Genomic DNA, 14341 nt, shown 5'->3' with positions numbered 1-14341 from the left:
ACAACAGATAAGCAGGTCATCTTCGCCTATTTCTGAAGAGGATGGGCGGTCTTTTGTAATTCTGTAAATAAGCCTAATGGCAAATTGTGTGCAATGAATCAATGACAATTATATGTAAATTAAAAAAAGAGTTTACTATAAACCTACTGGACTTTCTTTGTGGCTTATTTTTTATGGCAGAATTATTTTAAGTGAAGCAATAGTTTATAACATTTATAAAGCATTAATAATACGTGTACGGACTAGTCGTCCACCGACATCTTCATGCCCTGCATGGTCCACAGGGTCGGCACCTTCCTCCGGCACCGGCTGATGGTGTTGCCTAGGGAGAGGGATCCTCTTGGTGACACAGATGTTGTGGAGGACAGTGCACGCTGCTATTACGGTGCAGACTTGCTCAGGGTGCATCCGCATCTCTCCATGAAGACAATGAAACCTAGAAAAAAGAATTAATGATTAGGCTACTGTGAAACCTAAATCTGTCACGTTTGCCGAGTTTTATATAGCCTAGGCCTAGTCTATTTATATAGTCTTCAGTGATCTAGTGACCACACTATATCAGCACCATGGATAGCGGCACAGACACTGCGGAAGAATTTTACCTGCGCTTGAGGACTCCGATGCACCGCTCAACGAGGGACCTAGTGGTGGTGTGGATGGTGTTATACCGTCGTTCTTGCTCAGTCCTCGGAGCAATTATAGGATCATCATGCAGTGTTTCAGTGGGTATCCACTGTCACCGAGAAGCAGCCCATTTACTCTTCCAGCCTCGAAATCCTGGTATAACGCACTCTCTCGGAGGATGCGTGCGTCATGGGTAGATCCAGGCCATCTTGCCACCAAATTAAAGATGTTATAATTGGCGTCACAAGCAATCTGCACATTGATTGAATGGTATCCCTTGCGGTTGACATCAGATGGTGCTGGATCCGGATGTGAGTCCCATCGATGCAGTCCACAATACCAGGAATGTCAGAGGCCCGGAGGAATCTGTGTTTCATCACCGCACACTCGGCCTCAGTGGGGAGGTGAGCAGATCGTGGAAGGCGACGGCTCAGTGCCAGTGACACTCTGCGGATGGCCCGACATGCGGTGGATTTGTGGACATTAATCATGTCTCCAACAGTGTTTTGAAACGCACCATTTGCATAAAAACGTAGCGCTATTAACAGCTGTAATGCGGGTGTCAATGCTGCGTTGTGATCCGACACAAACTGTAAGTCGGGTGACAGCTCTTCAACAAGTTCATATATATCTCTCCGACAAAATCGAAACCTCTGAATCAGCTCCTCATCATTGTAAATGTCCAATGGATTGCTTCTGTCCCTAATAACTCTCTCCCATCTAAAAGCCCGCTCATTGTAAAGTCTGTGTATAAGGCGCGCCATGTCTTTACTGCTGAGTTATCAAGTGGTTACTATAGAAACTTGCCTAGATTTTTACTTTACGCCTGCTACTGACTAGGCGTAAGATTTACGCCCGGTCTTAGCGAGAAGAGGACTTAAGCCTGGATGGTGCAACTGTCATAACTATTAGGTCGGACTTAGAATGCTGAGTTAAGACCTACTTACCTTAAGCCCAGGCGTAAGCCCTGTTGGTGCAACCGGCTCCAGATGTTTAAGAGTCCACATAGGATCTTCACTAAGTAACTCCTGAAATGGAGGAGCAGAGAAGTGTGTTCGACTGGTCTCAACTCTGGGTTTTCATAGATTTGGTCCACTAATAAACTTGGCCAGATTTCTAGAAATGAGAGCTGCTCCTGGGATGGATGCCGTCTCTCCGAATCAGACCAGGTCTTCCCCAGAAAGTCTGCCAAAGATCTACAAAGCCCACATCGTTTGCTGGACACCACCTCGACAACCAGCGGCGGAATGACGACATGCGGCTATACATGTCATCACTGGTCAGATTTGGCAGGGGTCAGGAGAAAACTACAGTGTCCGACATTGTTTTTGCATATGTACACACCGTCTCAACATTAATCTTAGTGACCTCCGATTGGCGTAACCAGGAGTCATTACCGCCGACGTGAATAACAATCTTACTGTATTTACGTTTATCCTTAGCCAGCAGTTTCAAAAGCTGGCTTCGCTAACTTCACGTTTCTCAAAATGGAGCTGCCAATGATCAGTTGGTTTCTCAGCTGGTGTGTCGCTGAGTGGGGAAAATCTGTTAGAAACGAGAAGAGGTTGGTGATTACCCGTGGGCTTTGAATGCTTACGACTATTCCTCCTTCAGACATTCACCCAGCCACCCCTTCCTGGCTGCTCAGGAGATCCCGGGGGACGGCTACCACAGGCTAACTCAGGCCGTTCCGCACCGACTACTGGGGACTGGCTAGCTACAGTAGCTAAAGACTTATTTACCAAGGTGCGGAGACGGACTTCTAAATCACTGAGCCTTGCCTCCATGTCTACAAATAAACTACACTTGTTACACGTACCATTACTGCTAAAGGAGGCAGAGGAGTAACTGAACATCTGACACACAGAGCAGGAGAAAGTAGGAGAGCGAGAGGGAGAAGGAGAAGCCATCGCTAGCTGCTGAGCTAATGTCGCTAACGGCTGAGCTAAAGTACTGTAGCGTCAGCTACCAAAACTTTAGAACAACTATGAGATTGAACAGCAGTCACTAAAAGATGGAAAGAACTGTGAGTGCTTAGGCAAAATTATTGTAAGAATAAATGTTTAGTGGACAGTTGGCCGCAGTAATCGAACAAATTTAACTGGTATTTAGCGAGAGCAGCACAACACGCTGCCAACACACAAGCACCGGAAACGGATGAGTCAACACGCTTACCGCAGTACGTCAGCCGACATCTAAAGCAACATTTAATGTATTTAACTGTAACTTCAGTTAATGACCAGTAGAGTACTGTGATTAAGCAGTATGTTGCTTTAGATTTCATGTATTTAACTGTAACTTCATAGTCAATGACCAGTAGAGTACTGTGATTTAGCAGTATGTTGCTTTAGATTTCATGTATTTAACTGTAACTTCTAACTGTAACTTCACTGTAACTTCATAATTACCTACTTTATAAAACAATTGGCGCAATATACATACAATTGAATTTTAAAGACATCGTAACCTCCAGTTTAACATGAATCAATTCCTCGCTGTCTCTTCGATTTTGTGCCCGTCTCTGGATTAATGCCCCAAAACACCTATAAACACAAGGAAAGCCGTTTCATTCAGGTAGGATGATAAAGGTGGCATTTCCCAAACAGTCCCCCCCAGCTTTCAGTGGGTCACTGCTGTTGTATGACAGAGCTAAACTTATCTCTGTCTGGACAAGGTGACATTACTGTGGTTCAGATAAAAACCAGCCATTTAAAGAAACAGTAACTGAAAACCATTTTCATTACAAACACTTCAATCAACAAAGTGCAGGTGTGTGATTTACCTAGGCAGAGTAGCCTGAGCGGTACTAGCCTGTGCCATTGACAGAGAGGGGCATGTAATGCATGCACCGGGGGCTATACGGGGTGAGGGTGCTTTCCCCCGATTGGGCAAATGCAAAGTGCAAACAATTCTGTCATTCTGTCATAGGTGCTGAGGCGTGGCCTTGTGAGGGAAAAACAATAATGGGCGGAGCATGGAGCATGTAAAAAATTGAACTAAAATTCAAACAAAATATTAACTTCAAATCTACAAAAGTACTCAGAACTGAACAAGGACAATTTTTAAAACGGCTTCCTCTCTGGTCTCCAGCACAGACACGTGTTGAGTCTATAATACAGCTCTCAGGGAGGCACGTTAGCAGTTGCCTGCTGTGGTCCTGGGCTGCTCACAAACACAAACACCCAAACATAACTACTTTCAACAAGCCCTCAAGCACAATAGTAACGTAGACATTTACCTTTAGATAAATTCCAGAGTGCATGAAGCACCTTCAGCATACTTCTAATTTAAATTGTAATAGCTGGCGAAAACGACAGCCAAACCACTGACGAAGTCCTGGTGAGGTCCTATGACCACTTGGCCCTCCGCAGACAGCATCCATGCACTGGGCTTCATTATGTCACCTGAAACAAATTCAAATATACTCACCATACTAGTGGAGAGCTGCTTCTGGAACGCGCTGTGGCACGTCTGTTGTCAGCACAAGCATTGACTAGACTACCTCAATATGGTGCAGGCTTTCCCTGTGTGGATTCAGAGTATGAATAAAATAATTTTTCTTTAAAGAGAAGTTATGAAAATATTTGTGAATGCTCTTAGTTAATGTTCTTAGAAAGAAAGAAAATCAGAATCAGCCATTTTCAGAAAACCATCCATCCATCTTCATCCGCTTATCTGGGGTCGAGTCGCGGGGGCAGCAGCTCCAGCAGGGGACCCCAAACTTCTCTTTCCCGAGCCACATTAACCAGCTCTGACTGGGGGATCCCGAGGTGTTCCCAGGCTAGTGTGGTGATATAATCTCTCCACCTAGTCCTGGATCTTCCCTGAGGCCTCCTCCCAGCTGGACGTGCCTGGAGGCGTCCTTACCAGATTTTAAATATTGACATTTTCATTTCAGGTACCTCAACATGTTCTCGACTCGCTGGAAAAGGAAGTAACTACTGGAGCTGAGATCAGACCACAACAGAGAGCTCACAATTCCACACATAGATGTGAAGATGTAAAACAAATTCACTGTTTACAATTTGATTTAGCCAGGAGGAGATTAAGAGCTGGAGGGATAATGTTTTTGAGGAAGTTAGGGATAAAGGACAAAAGTGTAGTTCTACCAGATGAGTGTGCACAGCAAAGAGACACTCGCTGGATCAGTACCAAAAAAGCATGACTTGATGGTGTGAAATGCATTAAAAAAAAATTAAGAAGACATCAACATTATCTTGGTGTGCTTGGTAGCATTACCATCCTTTCAATGTCAGTGGCTGTGGCACACACCTGCAAATATAGAATAAGAAAAGATTAAGACTCAACTGTTACCATATCTTGTACCCATAGATTTATCTTTTTTTTAGTCAGTACACATATTGTAAAACTTAGATTGTGATCATGTGTTATGTATGAAGTACTCAGTCCACTCACCAAGAACTTTAGCTATCACTATAAGGAACACCTGTAAACCTGCTTATTCATGCAATTATCCAATCAGCCAATCATGCGTTCAGGGTTTTTCCTGCAAAGAGATGTTTTTAGCAAGCGCCAAAGGAAAATCACCAGCGCCAAAATGATATGAATTGGGGGAAAAAAGCATTTCAAATCCCCTCCGAACGTGTTTTAATAGCCATTTATCAAACAAGCAGAACATAAACTTAAATACGACGTCTTGTCTTCCAGCAGTCACCTCTCCTCACATTCACAGCCGCAGTATTTTACACATGCAGCTGGCGCTGGATTAATAAACCAGCTGCTGCGTTGGTTTGACTGCGCCTGAACGCTCCTCCATGAAGCTGTATTAACCGGTACTAGCACTTTCACATTTTACTCCGGCACCGGTTCTCTTCTCTGCCCTCTCCAGATTAGGTTTTCTGGGTGCTACGTGACGCTCGCCTGTTCACGTTCTCTCCTTCCTGCTAATCTCCGCAGGGAGATCAGGAGCCTTTCATGCGTGTTTAAAGTTGCTCGTCAAAGTCACTTCATGACCAATCACAGCCTGGAGCAGGCGGGACATTACAAAAAGGTTGAGGAACTACAGCAAACTTAAGAAATGTTGAACGTGTTGTTCTGTATGTCCGGTTATTATTACAGCATAAAAAAAAATGAGAGACTAACCACCATGAAGAGCATTTTTCTTGCACAGTAACTTAATGACTGAAAACAACCCACAAAATTAAACTGCTGTTTTGTCCAACTGGAATTAATATTATAGGAAAATATCAGAAAACGGTTTTGTGTAAAAAAGCTGAATCTCAACTAATAAACTATCTGTAGGAATACTATCCAAATAAAGTGTAAACTGTAAATATATAATTGTACTGACATTATACTTTCTATTTAATGTTATAATATTTATTAATACACTAATTTACACATTTACTCCTCCAGGTTGTGGATATATTTTGTTTATCAAATGGTCAGAAATAACAAGAAAATGCATAGATTACGGTCATAAGGTATCGCACTGCCTTTACTGTACGAGCACCGATCATGCTTAAGTTAATGTTACTGTCGAGCAAAGTCACCACCCAAAGGCCCATTATGAGCCAGGAAAAGCCCTGTGTGTTTTCCTTACAGTTGACAAGATAGGCAACGGCTGCTCTCTATCACACCCAGCACCAGAGAAAATTACGAAGGTTGTCAATCTTAAAATAGAAAGTGTGTGTAACTTAGCTAGAAAGATAACTTAAGTTACTTCACCGCCCTGTAACGTCAGTCTTGTCACCATGCTGTAAGGTAACGTTAGCTCACAAATACAAACATCGTCAGTCACAAAAAATCAAATAACCCGAGTTCTTACAAACGTGTATCTTACAGCTACAAATCCCTAGTTCTTCAGACTGTCAAGCTAAGTTAATGCATTTTCAAAAACAAATATGAGTGCCGCTTGGTCTAACAGCAGCACTCACTCTAACTGCCCGCAGTGGAATTTTCCAGACAAGACCGTTGACTTGAAAACTAACTTCCATCAGACAATGGACATGCGCAGTTCATTTTACAGTTGACAAGAAAAGCAACGGTTGCTCTGTATCACATGCATACACCGCAGGGGAGAAAATTACAAGCTAACGTTACTAATTTGAGATTAAAGTTGTCAAACTTTATCTTTGCCCTTATCCATTACAATATTTTTCTCTGGTTGATAAGAACGGTCAATGTATTAAGGTCACAGCTTACCGTATAACGTTAACTTCATTGTCCAGTGGTCTTGTCAGCGTAAAAAAGCACTGCACCAAATGCTGTGGGGGAAAATATAGTGGGGAAAGACAGGCTCTTAGCACTAAGAAAAGCTAACGTTAACAGATAACTTAAAGGATACCTTAACACCTTTAGAAATATGAGGCTTGAAAACAACTCAGACGAAAAAGCATTTCTAACGTTACTAACTTAATAGAGTAAGTGTCTGTTAATTTCTTGTTTAAAAAATTGGGTGCTCAAACCTACCATGAGTAAAGTTAACATTAACCACTAACGTTAAGTTAACTAACTTTATGGCTGTATTCGAAACCGCCTACTGTACTAGTAGTATGTACTGATTTGGTCCAAATGTAGTATGTAGTATACAGTATGCTAGTGCTTCTCAAGGGGCGTTCTGAGGACGATGGGGGCGCTGGAGGCAATATTTTGGAAGGGGGGGCGCTGAGCTGCTTTCGGGGGGCGTTTGTTGGTTGGAAATTCTAAGGCGAGTTTACACTTAAGATTCACAACAATAAGAGTTTAAACTTAGTCAGTTGTGGGTAAATTTTTACAGATGATACTCTGACTTCTTTAAGTTTAACTTTAAAGTACTTGCAAAAAACTGTGGTCTGCCACATTAAAACCTGCCAGTTTAGTCCACTGCAACTGTACGAGACTTTTAACTAGGCCTATTTAAATTCGTATTTGAGCTGCAGGCAGCGCATATTTGCGCAGCACATCCTCTGGCTCGTCTCTCTCATCTGTCCCTCGATCTCCTTCCTTAACACAGCTGCACAAATCTGTCCAACACAACGCTGTCAATGTCGGAGACCCAGCTATTAAAAGTTAGTAGCAAGCATGTAAGGAGAGCTAAGTTAATGTTAGAATACAGCTGGGTTTTCGAGGCTAGCACGCTGTATCTGCGCCACAGTTACACTGTCATTCTTAGGAAACACTGAGTTATAAGTTATGAGCACATGAGCTAATAAAGTCCAGTCAATAACTGAATTAAAACAGATTCATTTATTACTGAGATGAAAAGGGGCCACAAACACATTTAAATAGGTTACTTCCCCACATAAGAGGAGGAAAGACTTAATCATGTGTGTTGACTCAGCAGGGATGATATTAAATAAGCTGATCTACAGGAGAAAAATATTTAAAGGCAATAAGAATGTCAGAGAACCTCACTAGATTATATTCTATTATAATAATATATTTTGAATTGTCACCTGCCACCTGAATTTTTAGACATTGCCACCATAAATTGGTGCAGAAAAGGCAGAAATTGGAGGAAAAAGTTTCACCAGAATGCAGGAAATTAAGTGGTTGATGCTCAAAATCTTCTGGGGGGGACCCCCATACCCCCCACTTATTAAGTGCCCCATCCAAGAGAACAGTATCTGGCTTCACACACAGTTTCTGGGAGGAAAATCCACTTATTAGTTAAATATAATTACTTTTCACATGGCTTTTTTGTTACATTTCCGTGTTTGTTTGTTTTTTAAAAAATCAACAATATTCAGGGCAAATTGCAAACATCTTTTTTGATGGGGGGGGTAAGGGACCTGGATAATAGATAGGGGGGAGCTGGCCCAAAAAAGGTTGAGAATCACAGCAGTATGCAAACAAAAGCAAAATCTGCAGTATGCCAAAAATACCCGGTTGGAGTACTGATTCGGGAAAAATATGCAGTATGCCAAAAATACCCGGTTGGCGTACTGATTCGGGAAAAATCTGCAGTATGCATCGGACCAGTCTACCTCGCGCACTGTGGCCCATAATGCAAAGCGCTAGACCTGTAACAACAACCCGTCTTTTCTTTAGGGGACAACAACAGAACTTGTTTTACAATTTCCATACGTGTTTCATCACTAATCCACAGTTTTGAGGTGAGAAATCAACTGTGTAGATTTTAAATATCGGCATCTTTAGGGAAATTGTTGACGAATCGAGAATGTGCTCGAACGTTTTCGGGGTTGAGAAGCTCCGCAAATGCAGCGGGGGAAGCTAATGAGCCAGCCCGCGGGGTTAGCTAACGATCCGGCCAGTCAGCTCACGGAGCCCCCTGGTCCTCACGCCAGCTCACGGAGCTCACAGCCACACAGACCTCTGCAGCCAACGCAGCAGATGAGTCCAGCAACAACCTGAGAGGAAAGACCCGCAGCTGTGAGACAGTTTACATGTTCGTTCCGCTGTTATTCTGTCTTTACATTCTGAGTAATGTAGTAACGTTAAATAAAGACACATCTGGCTCTTGATGGACAGGCTTGTGTAACTTAGAAGCACTTTGATAAAAAAATAAACAACAATAGTGGAACGAAAGGGGACTGCTGTCCTTTATTATTATCATTATTCTAAATAGACATTACATTTTTAGTGTAATGTTACAGTTGTGGTTATAGTACATGATTTTATATAATTCTTATTTATGCACCAATATACCGAAGCAAACATCTGCTACAGCTCGGCTGCAGCCCTGTTACATACGATGTTTTTAAAAGAATACGTTTTAAGCGTAATTACTTTTATATTCCTCTCATTGTTCCGATTTTGAACACCGGAAACTAGCAAAGCCTGGTGTAGCATGCTGCAAAATAAATCTATTTAACATTTTCTTACTACATACTAAACCTCATACAGTTTGCAGTATACAGTTCATACTGCATACTGCTGTTGCCAGTAGTAGGCGGTTCTGCATACAGCCTGTCTTTGTAACTTATGTTAACTCCTCTACAAAAACATACAAAGCAACAGAACTTAGCTATTTGGTTACAGTTAAATAACATGCTCTGCTATATCAAACAGTCATTTCAAAGTCATTTAGTTGACAAAATGTGACATTTCAACACTTACAGTCACTTAACCGTCTATCGGGATGAGCGAGGCGAAAGCTCCGAATGACGCAGCTCGAAAAGTCTGAATTCACAGCAGTTTCCTGTAACAGCCCCGCCTGCATTCATTTCACAATAAAATTCTGAACACGGTATAATATTGTGAAATGTCACAGTAAAAGCGTGTGAAGTGATAATACTGTAATTTCTTGTGAAATATACAGTCCCATCCTGTGAAATAATTTGCAGTGTACCAAACTGCTCATAATATTCAGCCTCACATAAGAAAAATGAACCCCATTTATTTTAACGGCTGCGACAGGCTGATGCACCGAAATGAAAATTCTTGGTCGAAGCCGAAAGCCAATATAATGCTAGCTAACACGTGGATTTATAACTTTAATGGTTCTGATGTTTATTAGCTGACCTTAGTTAACTTAATAGCTTCATAATCTAGACAGCAACTTTTGTCTGCCTCAGAAGCAGTGTTACATTTGTAACACATTACTCCCAACTAGTAATGTGTTACAAAAGTAATGCAATTACAGTTACGTAGTGCTTTTTGCTGTAATGCAGTAACCTTCAATAGATGTCTATGAAGATTCTCAGTCATCCAGGTCATAGTTATCCAACGAAGGTTAAAGTCAAGGGCAACTGGACTTGGTTGAAGATACTGGAAGACGTTTCGTCCCTCATCCAAAGGACTTCTTCAGTTCTGACTGACTGGCAGGGAAACTTAGCTATTTAACCTCAGTGGGGTCGTTGGCCCGGGTCGTCGATACCCCTGTTGCTGGAATTTGATGGTTGAGAATGTAGGCAAGCCTGTGCATGCGTGAGGTCTTTATCAGAGTATAAATGCAATTATTATGATGCTGTCTGTATGCTAAAGAATAAGTGTAGACAGCCACGTATCTCCTCTGATGCACATGCAGCTTATTTTCACCTGGCAGAGATGAGGGTTCACTGTTACCGAGGTTCACCGCCTCTGCACAGATTCCCCACCCAACCGGTAGGAGTGCATCATACCTCACTGGTTTCCCACCCATTAAAGATGCACACATTTGTTAATATTTTAGATGTGTGGAGTCTGATTCCCCTTCACATACAGTGAGGAAAATGAGGAAAAACAAATAAATAGTTAAAAAATCATACATTGTGATTTCTGGATTTTTTTTTTAGATTATGTCTCTCACAGTGGACATGCACCTACGATGACAATTTCAGACCCCTCCATGATTTCTAAGTGGGAGAACTTGCAAAATAGCAGGGTGTTCAAATACTTATTTTCCTCACTGTATACTCACCTCTCTATATATACTTATCCTCTGCTCTGCACTCAGATGTTGGTCTTCTTCTCTCCTTTAGTCCTCCAGTCTTCAGCCTGCCAGCTACCCATGGACCCTGAAGATGTACAGACACGAGTAGTCAGGATGGCCCCAGTTGCTCTCGACTTGCAGCTTCACAAAGTTGAAGACACCTTTTTTTGGTGACTAGCTGGGACAGGACGAGGACTAAATGTCCACGCCCACCTTCAAAGGCCCAGCAGCGTCCTAGGACCAGGGGGGAGTGTACCTGAGGAAAGACAGAGAGAAACAGAGAGTTTAGGATGTATGTATAAAAAAGAATAGACAGTAAAACAATGTCAGCTATTATCATAGAGCCATCTGTCTTGTGTTTGTAGTTCCTAGCTGAATAACAGTCCTTGGGCTCACAGGTGGCCGCCAGATAGGCATCCCCAAAAACTATCTGTCCTGCCTCTTGTGTCTGGTACTTTTTTGAAGATAGCTGGAATAAAACACTGGCCCCTGCGCACAAAAACACACACAAAGAAAATAAGAAAGCAATCTATAAACTAAAAAGCAAGTGTGAATTACAATCTGACAAATGAAAATGGCAAAGATGATTTAGATGTTTTGATGTTAGACTCCAGAGCAAAGTTGGGCAAAGTGTCTGCTGCCGGAAGCAGGTAGTTCATCCTATTCTTTAACCTCAGCAGCTCGTCCTACAGCTGTCTGAGTTGTGTCGCCACGTCCTGTAAGGGAGAAGAGATTAGTTAAATAATGCTGCATGTTCAAAACTTTGCTGACATCAATGTGTGTTTCACATGTAGGTGAGAACATCTTCGGACTCTGATTGCTTTTAGGTGCACAGGAAGAATAAAAAGACGTTTCTATCTAAAGAGACAGTCAAGCCGCTTTCATGGGCCTAATTGTAGTCGTGTCAGTAGATGAGACTGGGGATGTTATTTAAAGTTATATCATTTATTTTCACTATAATTCCATCCGTAAAAAACACAATGACAGAATGTTTGACTATTTGGGATTCATACAATTGAAAAGCAAAAATCCTTTCAGATGGGCCCGCTGGGAAAAAATCTTGACGCGTGATCGGATCTACAGTTTGTGTCAGTTTCCTTGACATGAAAACGTTTGAGAACTGTTTTACTGTGAAGCTCGTTTTGTTGTATTGAGCTAAAAATGACACATGCACTCAATGCAAAAATACTGTCAGATTCAACCAATCTGAGAGCAGAGGAAAACACGACCAAAATCAAACATAATTTTAGAATTTTATTTATTTATTTATTTAGGAATTGTTGATTTTATGATTTTTTTAATCTGAAATGTGGCAGGAAACCGGAGCAACCAGAGAAAACCCATGCCAACACGGGGAGTATAGAAACTCCATACAGCAAAGATCAAGGCTGGGAATTCACCCCTGATCTCTGCTGAGGCCACAGTGTTAAACACTGAGCTGCCGTGCGGTACTGAACGTTTCTCACAGCGGACATTTTGACTCAAGTGTAAATGGTAAATGATCTGAACTTGTATAGCACCTTTCTAGTCTTTACGACCGCTAAAAGCACTTTTACAATACATCACATTTACCACATTCACACACTGAGGCAGAGGCTAAGGTGCCATCTGCCATCAGAAACAGAACAGAACTGCTACTGTACGTCCAAATGCCCGCTGTGAGAAACTGTTGTCAGGCCAGGTCAGACTGGGACAGGTGAGATAACATTTGTTGACATACAACATGTGAGGTACGATATGCAGGCCGTTCTTAAAGCTTTTCCCACTGCTGAACAGAACCTGGCCACTGCGGACTTCTTTGGGGGGGGATTGAGGAAGGCATTTATATGGATTTTCAGATATTTCACAACAGCATCATCAAAAGATGTATTGTTTGATGCCATTGCAGCCTCCAGTATCTTTTTTGGAGAGCCAAACTCCCGGTCAAGGTCTTTAATCACGGCTTTGTTGACTTTTGTCATGCAGTACTTGGTTTTTTCAGCAACAGGGCCAGTGATTTTGATCTCATCCGCTACCTTGTCTGACAGACGCTTGATGAGGGCTTTGATGTCTGCCATCTGCATGAACTGCAGATAGCAGACATCTGCAGGGGTCTTTGTGACAAGCCTCATGAGCAGGGCAGTGATGAGTTTGCTGGACATCCACTCTGACACTGACACTGCGGACAGATCCCCACTTTCAGTGTGTGACACCGGACTATTGTTAGGCACTCTGGTACAGGAGTAAGTGATTCCTCTGGGTTTAGAGGTTACTTCTTCAGGAGCTCCTGAAGTGGCCTCGACATTGCATTTGAGCGATTGCTGACTGTCAACACGAACCCTGACATTCAAGCTCTCACTATCAAAACCAGTGCAGACAGATGCAGATATTTCAGCATCATTAATAGATGATATTCTTGAAGTCTGCCTGTTGCTGGCTTCCGGGCACTCCAGCCTGATGATGGCATTTTCTGGTGGTGGGGTCAGCACTGTTGTGATTAGCTCTTTGATGTCAGTTAATGCACCTGCCACTTCCACATTGTGACTTTCTTTGTTTGATGGCTCCATCTCCATCCAGTGCAGCACCTGCTGCAAGAACTTTTCCACTGCGTCCTCTGTGATGGCATATGCCTTCGTCCTGACAGAGGCACAGGCACTCCTCACCCTTGGGACCGTGGGAATCTTATATGACTGGCCAGCCATCAGATTGTCGTATATTTTATCAGTCAGCTCTTTGGAAAACTTCCTGATCATGCCACTGGATTTGATGTCTTGCAGTGTTTTGTTGGATTGTGCTGCAGCTTTCTCTGGCAGGTTGAATTTATCAAACAAGCTGTCGACATCATTTTTGATGGTCTCAAAATCTAGTTGAGAAAACTGCTGCTCTCTCATGCTGATCAATTTGGAGTTGCTGGTTGGATCACTAGATGCACGTCTGGGCCTTGGAGAATAAGGAACACTTCCTGGTAAAATGCCATCAATGGCTTCTTCAAAGTCATCCTCTTCCACGGGTTTAGGCTGATAGGACATAGAATCTGGGTTGAGTCTCACAAGGAAATCTTTGCATTTTGTCTTCAGCTCCGTCATCATTTTGTCAAACTGTTCTTTAGCAAACTTGAAAAATCTGCGTTTGCGAACTGCTTGGTCGGCATTGGCGGCATCTTCTGAAGGTGCGGCCTGTGAGACAAGAAAGTCTCTCACCTTATGAAATATTAACTCCATATTAAAATGAGGTCTTGGTGAGCATCTTTTCTCACGCCGTGAGACTGCAGGTCATCGATTATAGCTTTGACAATTTCAGATGCTACATTATGATTCCAGAGAGGTGCGGGAGACAGGACAGCATTCTCAGCTCTTCTGTAACGTCTGGTGTCTTCTTGACCATTTGGCAAGGATGAGTCACAGCTTCAATCACTGAGGGGAT

At 42.5% G+C, this 14341-nt stretch overlaps 2 long non-coding RNA genes across 3 annotated transcripts; one reads left to right on the top strand and one right to left on the bottom strand.

Annotated features, from left to right (window-relative positions):
* Nucleotides 1-711: 711 nt before the first annotated feature.
* On the bottom strand, nt 712-10211 carry LOC119881888. Of its 2 annotated transcripts, none has more exons than XR_005440434.1 (3): nt 9646-10211; nt 4054-6851; nt 712-1652 (listed from the first exon to the last, which is right to left on the bottom strand). It is a non-coding gene; the product is annotated as an uncharacterized LOC119881888 (long non-coding RNA). The 2 variants fall into 2 exon arrangements; XR_005440435.1 differs by lacking the exon at nt 9646-10211 and having other exon boundaries at nt 4054-4896; nt 5041-7693.
* Nucleotides 10212-10368: 157 nt separating this feature from the next.
* Nucleotides 10369-11275, top strand: LOC119881887. Its single transcript, XR_005440432.1, has 2 exons — nt 10369-10632; nt 10989-11275. It is a non-coding gene; the product is annotated as an uncharacterized LOC119881887 (long non-coding RNA).
* The last annotated feature ends 3066 nt before the right edge of the window (nt 11276-14341 follow it).

Source organism: Micropterus salmoides, unplaced genomic scaffold (genome assembly GCF_014851395.1).
Source record: "Micropterus salmoides isolate LMB-PRFRI ecotype aquatic unplaced genomic scaffold, ASM1485139v1 Ms_hic_scaffold_2779, whole genome shotgun sequence".
Lineage (NCBI taxonomy): Eukaryota > Metazoa > Chordata > Actinopteri > Centrarchiformes > Centrarchidae > Micropterus > Micropterus salmoides.
This window is presented reverse-complemented; position numbering and strand designations above follow the sequence as displayed.